The sequence below is a fragment of the Neophocaena asiaeorientalis genome, unplaced genomic scaffold, assembly GCF_003031525.2.
Source record: "Neophocaena asiaeorientalis asiaeorientalis breed wild unplaced genomic scaffold, Neophocaena_asiaeorientalis_V1.1 scaffold295, whole genome shotgun sequence".
NCBI lineage: Eukaryota > Metazoa > Chordata > Mammalia > Artiodactyla > Phocoenidae > Neophocaena > Neophocaena asiaeorientalis.
In genome coordinates this window covers 1,271,518-1,278,720 of record NW_020174718.1, presented here as the reverse complement: position 1 = coordinate 1,278,720, position 7,203 = coordinate 1,271,518, and the positions used below count along the sequence as shown (strand labels likewise).

At 43.4% G+C, this 7,203-nt stretch overlaps 1 protein-coding gene across 2 annotated transcripts in view; it reads right to left on the bottom strand.

Annotated features, from left to right (window-relative positions):
- The window catches only part of LOC112409743 (ribose-phosphate pyrophosphokinase 2), a 27,760-nt gene that overhangs the window by 14,611 nt on the left and 5,946 nt on the right, over positions 1 to 7,203 (bottom strand). The window lies entirely within an intron of this gene.

Here is a 7,203-nt window from a genome sequence, read left to right as displayed (position 1 = left end):
ACACTGGTTCCCAGAGGCCCCTCTGAGGAAAGTGCTTTTTAAGGCGAGGCCAGCAGAAGCGGGAGACCAGTGTGGCAGCAAGAGCAGCCCATGTGACGTCATGGAGGCTGAGATCATATCCAGGGACGGAACGAATCCTAGCGTGGCTACAGGCAGTGGTCCAGGACAGAATGTGAGGGCATGCCGGGAGAGAGGCAGGGGCGCATCCTGCAGAGCCCTGAAGGCCAAGGCCAGCCCTAAAGACAAGTTTCTGCACTACAGCTGGGAGCGAAGGCTGTTACAAATTCGACAAAAACCATATCCAAGAACGAACACCTTAAGGTGATGGATAATTTGATATTCAGAGAAACACACACAGCGTGACACCGTATCCTCTCTGAAGGTACCCAACTTCTCCATAGCTTTAGGTTCCACACCATAAACGACGGACAGTAACTCTGTCCACATCAAAACAATCCAAGGGACTATAGAGGCATGATTAGACCTAGGGAAAGAGTTCAGCATTTTGCTGTAAACAGTGTTATTCCTATACACCACAAAAAAGGAAATGTAAGCTTAATAGAAGATTTCATTCAAACTTACAATGTCACATGTCAATTATATCTCAAAGCTGAAAACAAAAAAGATTTCATTCAAAATAGTAACAAATGATCTGTTAAATACACACACACACACACACACACACACACACAGACACACACACACAGTATATTCATGTAAAAACACACAGGAATTATATCACAATGTGAACAGATTATTTTTATTTTCTCTAATAACACCATTCTTTTATAAAAAAGAAACCTATTACTTGATAATACACACACACACACACACACACACACACACACATATTTTTTTCACACACAAAGAATGAGAGGAAACAGCCCAAATGTTACCAGTAGATGTTTCTAGAAAGTGAGATTATGGGGAAACAGTTTTCTAATTTTTTAAAAATTGTTCAACCTGCTCAACTAAGTCACGTTTTCATCGTGTTAGCTCCCCTGCTCTGGTCCACGTTGCCTTTGGGATAAAAAGCCCTCCCGCCAGCGCGGCTCTAGCTACTAAGACCTGGTCTGCCCCACCGCCATCCCTGCGCCTCCAGGAGGGGTCCTCCCCGCAGTGGGGACTGGGCCCGCTCTCTCCCTCTTCCGGAGAACACTCTAAGCCTTGCCATCTACACCTGCACACCCACCTTACCCTTATTCCACCCCCATCTCTGCAGACCCAATGTGTTTGATCCTCCAGATCTGGTTCCAATCTCCAAACTTTAAGGTACTCCGAGAAATCTAGAGAGAAATGATCTGTCCCTTCTAAAGGGACACAGCATTTGGTCCCCACCATATGGGACCACCTTATGCCGCCTGCTTAAAGACTGACATCAGAAGATATTTTACGTAGGATGCATAATTCACAACTAGACTACGCGTCCCTCAAGGGCAAAGAATTGGTTTTGGAGATTTCCACATCACCTGCAGTCCCGGCTCTGTATCTTGCATACGACAGTTCTTCGATAAATATTTAATAACAGGATCTCTGTAACAACAAGTTTCCGAGGCTTAGTCATTCACCTCACTAACTATGAGAATTATTGAGTCTAACAAAATTCCAAGATAATTAAAAGAACAAATCGATAGCTGGGAATCTGACTCACAATGCTCATCAATTTGGGGCTCTTTCTCTAAGCTGATAACCTACGAAAAGAGTCCTCTGCTCTCCATAGCGTTCTCTCCATGGCGTTGAGCATTTCTTACTTCTGAGAGCCAAAGCACAGGGGTAATCTTTAAATTCATACTTTCTGATCTCCTTCTTCAAACTCTGTTTTCAAATTTGGTTTTTGGACCATTTTTCGCAATTTGCCTCAACCCCCAACTGCATCTTGCAGGAAAAATGATCCACAAGTTTCAACTGACTTTATAGCCAAGACAGAAAAATTTGTAAGACATTTCAACAAAGGTAGTCAAGGTACAGCAACCGAAAATAAAACGTTCGACTCCCCTAATGAAAAACGGATAAAGGTCAAATATTTTGTGAGCCAGCCCAACCTCGACAAAGACTCTCCAGAGAGTCCAGACTTTATTTAATGTATCGGCTGCTGCCCCTCTAAAAAGTGTAAACTTCACAGGCTTTAAAAATTGACAAGATTGTAGAAATTTGTGTCAGTACAACTGTCCTCAATTTTTCCGTTAAGAAATCAAAAGAAACTATTTGATCATTGAAAATAGAACATAACCTTGAAAATTTGGGGGGAAAAAAAAAGCTCCAAGTCTTCTACCCCCTCAAAAGTAATTATTTCCAGCTGTGCCCACATCATACGGTTTTTAGCAGGGAAGGAAACTAGCAATTATTGACCACCCACTATAGCACAGGTCAGGGGACTGGTGCCCATGGGCCAAGACAGCCCATGCTCTGTTTCTTCACAACCTGTGAGCTAAGAATGGTTTTTAGGTTTTAAAGTGGTTGAAGACCAGTCAAAAGCAATATTTTGTGACATTTGAAAAGTATGTGAAATTCATATTTCAATGTCCATAAATAAAGTTTTATTGGAACACGGCCATACCCCTTTGTTTACATATTAAATATGGCTGTTTTCACACCAAATGGTGAAGTGGAGCGATTTCAACAGAGTCCCAGTGGTACACAAAGCCTCAACAATCTGACACCTGGTTCTTTTGGGAAAGAGTCTGCCCACTTGTGTGCCAAGCACTTTATAAATAGTACCAAATACCATCCTTAACTTCCAGAGGAGGAAACTAAAGACACAACGGAACAAGAGTAAGTAATGGCACTAAAGGTCAAACCCAAGTCCACTTGACTCCAAAGTCTTACCCCAATACTCAGGCCACTCTGCACCACACTTTTTACAATGAATACTATATTGTCATCTTTTTTCCATGTTAGTATTATATTGTGCTGACGTGTCATCATGAAACCTTTCCTTCACTGTCAGAACTTGCCCCTGGTTTCTTGCACATAGAAATAAAAGCAAAAATAAAATTTGACAGATGTGCAGCACTTGCTTAAAAACAAGCAGTGAGGTTAAAAATAATGAAACAAGCTTTGAATCTGGTTAAAAGGCTCTAGCTTTTTCTGCGCTTCTTTGCAGGTAACTCTAAATAGATCGACTGCGCAGAATTCCATTGTTTCTTAGATGCCATAGACAGTACAGTCCTATGGGAAGGAAAGGACAAGTCTGTGGGGCTCCCCAGGGCTCCTCCAGTGGCTGAGGAGGAGAATTTCTTTCTGAGCCCATAGAACAAGTGTGGCCGACGACTTCCCATCACATTCGAACACTACGTGGCCTTTAGCCTACCTAAGTGAAGCCAAAAGCGGGGAGAAGTGTTTTCCCCCATCACCCTGGGTTTCCTCATCACTAGCCCTGGCTGGTACATGAATTACATATAGGCTCAGGCCATTTCTCTAAGGTGCTTACTAAATCCTTTGTTACCCTCATTTCAAAAGTTTCCTGATACAAAGCCAGCCCAGTTGGTCTAGGGAAAGAAATGAATAGTTAGAAAAGTTATTAGCAACAATTTAAAAAGTCCAAAAGCACACCTCAAATGACAGACAAAATTAAAGATTTCCCTTTCGAGCAGCATGGTGAGAGAAACAGTCTCTCTCCTTACTGCAACACGAGTCAGCTTGACTAGAGATAGGTCAGAAATGATGGTGCCAGAACAATCGACATGTCCTGGCCGCCTCCGAGGTCAGTCCCAAAGAGCCAGGCTCTACAAAGGGTGGTCAAGAGTCAGACTCACCTGGGACAGCTGGGTGAACACTTGTTTCCTGGCATCATTATTCACAGAATCCCCTTTCAAGCTCTCAAGTAGCCTGACTTAGATGATAAATGATGTAATAATGACACTATCTCAAAGCTTGAACTGTCCCTAAATACCCACTTATTCACACATCAGTGACCTATCAAGGCCCCCTGGAGTGGGCTGAATGGTGGCCCCAAAGATATCAGGTCCTAACCCCTGGAGCCTGTGTGACTGTTACTTTATTTCGAAAGAGGCCCTTTGCAGATGTGGTTTTACTAAGGATTCTGAGATGGGGAGATTATCCCAGAGGGCCCTGGATGCTACTGTATGTATCCTTAAAGAGGGAGATCCGACAGAGGCAAGAGAAGCCACGTGAAGATGGAAGCGGAAGTCAGAGGGATACAGCCTCAAGCCAAGCAACATGGCAGCTGCTAGCAGCTGGAAGAGGTAAGGAAGGATCCTTCCCTAGAGCCTCCAGACGGAGCATGGCCCTGCCGCACCTTGATTTTCAACTTCTGGCCTCCACAACTATGAGAGAATCCATTTCTGTTGTTTGAAGCCAGCCAGCTTATAGTAATTTACTACAGCAGCAATTGGAAACTAACACAGCCCTCTGTGATTCCTTTTTTGCTATCAGCTTTCTCCAACAATAAGGCGCACCATTTCTGAACTCCAGATTCCCTCTGCTGCTACTGGTGCCATCTCTCAACTGCTATCATGGCCTTGCTTCTGTGTTGCTGATGGTGACCACATCTTATCTCTTCCATCAGCGGTTAAGTTCAGAAAGTCGTGGAACTGTCTGATTGGAGTAAAAACGAAAAGCAGCTACCATATTGTTTCCAAGAAACACACTTACAGCAAAGTGACTAAGGATCAATGAAAGGAAGGAAAGAAACTGGTACTCAAAATGGCCCCCAAAAGAAAACCCATCTCGGGCTTCCCTGGTGGCGCAGTGGTTGAGAGTCCGCCTGCCGATGCAGGGGACACGGGTTCGTGCCCCGGTCCGGGAAGATCCCACATGCCGTGGAGCGGCTGGACCCGTGAGCCATGGCCACTGAGCCTGCGCGTCTGGAGCCTGTGCTCTGCAACGAGAGAGGCCACAACGGTGAGAGGCCCGCGTACCGCAAAAAAAAAAAGAAAACCCATTTCAATGTCCAACAATAGGAACATGGATCGAGAGACAGTTGAACAACACGGTTTTAGGGAACAGTTAAGCCCACTGGGGCTTCAAGAGCTCTGGATGGCTCTTCGTCAGCATGGTGACAGAGGGCAATCCTGGCAAGTAGAGGCCAGAGGCCAGGAGTACCGTCACATCCCCTGTGTGGGGGAAGGACACCAGCCATGCAGACCATGCTAGTTTCTCTATGCGACAAAGACTTCATTATGATTAAACATAAGAAACAAAGTTTGAAAATACAATATTGGAACAAGAGGTAACTGCCAATCAAATACTTGCAAACAAAAAATGCAGGCGTCTCAATATTTGTATCAGTTAAAAAGAAAGTTAGGGTTTAAAAAAAAAAAGAAAAAACCAAAAACCAAACAAAAAAACCCAAAAAACAAGTTAGGGTTCCAAATCGTTACACAGTGGGAAAGGGCCAAGTAATAATAAAAGGAGTAATTTACCAAAGAAGAAGCAATGTATCAAATATCTTCATGCCAAGTGCAAAAGCTACGAGAAAAAAAAGGAAAATCTGATGACAAATGACAGAATACAGAATTTACTAAACCCCGTTACATGGAAGAGAAATGGTAGCCGGATATGAGCTTCTCTATGACACAGACAAGAACCAAGATGCTGAACAAGCCCATAGAAACACCCAAACGGGAGGAAGAGCTACGACAACAGACTACACTGATGCGACACAAGAAATAAATTGAAACACACATAAAACTTGCAAATCAAGTTTAGAATAAAAGCAGCTACATAAATGACAAGTGGGAGGTCATATGCTTCACAGGAGCAGGTGGGACCTCAGGTTTGGGCTGCTCACAAGCTAAAGGCAAGTCACAAAGTGACAGACACACACACAGCCCCCCCCCAACACACACCCCAACGTTTCATGGCACGTGGTAATTATCTGAAATTCACATTTCAATGTCCATAAATATATGTTTTATGGATTTATGTTACATGGAACTGAAAGGATTCCCGCGGAACCGACCATCTATTCATAAAATACAAGGCGGACAACAGCTTAAGAGTTGCTCCCCAATGGGCAGAAGACCTAAATAGACATTTCTCCAAAGAAGATATACAGAATGCCAACAAACACATGAAAGAATGCTCAACATCATTAATCATTAGAGAAATGCAAATCAAAACTACAATGAGATATCATCTCACACCAGTCAGAATGGCCATCATCAAAAAATCTAGAAACAATAAATGCTGGAATGGGTGTGGAGAAAAGGGAACCCTCTTGCACTGCTGGTGGGAATGTGAATTGGTTCAGCCACTATGGAGAACAGTATGGAGGTTCCTTAAAAAACTACAAATAGAATTACCATATGACCCAGCAATCCCACTACTGGGCATATACCCTGAGAAAACCAAAATTCAAAAAGAGTCATGTACCAAAATGTTCATTGCAGCTCTATGTACAATAGCTCGGAGATGGAAACAACCTAAGTGCCCATCATCGGATGAATGGATAAAGAAGATGTGGCACATATATACAATGGAATATTACTCAGCCTTAAAAAGAAACGAAATTGAGTTATTTGTAATGAGATGGATAGACCTAGAGTCTGTCATACAGAGTGAAGTAAGTCAGAAAGAGAAAGACAAATACCGTATGCTAACACATATATATGGAATTTAAGAAAAAAAAGGATGTCATGAAGAACATAAGGGTAGGACGGGAATAGAGACACAGACCTACCGGAGAATGGACTTGAGGATATGGGGAGGGGGAAGGGTGAGTTTTGACAGGGCGAGAGAGAGTCATGGACATATACACACTAACAAACGTAGTAAGGTAGATAGCTAGGGGGAAGCAGCCGCAAGGCACAGGGATATTAGCTCGGGGCTTTGGGACAGCCTGGAGGGGTGGGATGGGGAGAGTGGGAGGGAGGGAGACGCAAGAGGGAAGACACATGGGAGCATATGTATATATATAACTGATTCACTTTGTTATAGAGCAGAAACTAACACACCATTGTAAAGCAATTGTACCCCAATAAAGATATTAAAAAAAAATAAAGAGTTGCTCCCCATAGAGGCCTGAATGGTATCCCCAAAACTCACGTCCACCCAGAACCTCAGACTGTGACTTCATGTGGAAATCGGGTCTTTGCAGATGTAACTAAGGTGAAGATCCAGATGAGCTCATTCTGGATTAGGGCGGGCCCTAAATCCAGTAACTGTCCTTTTATAAAAGACAAAAAGACATACAGAGACACAGGAAGGCAGCCTTGTGAAGACAGGCAGAGATGGGCATGA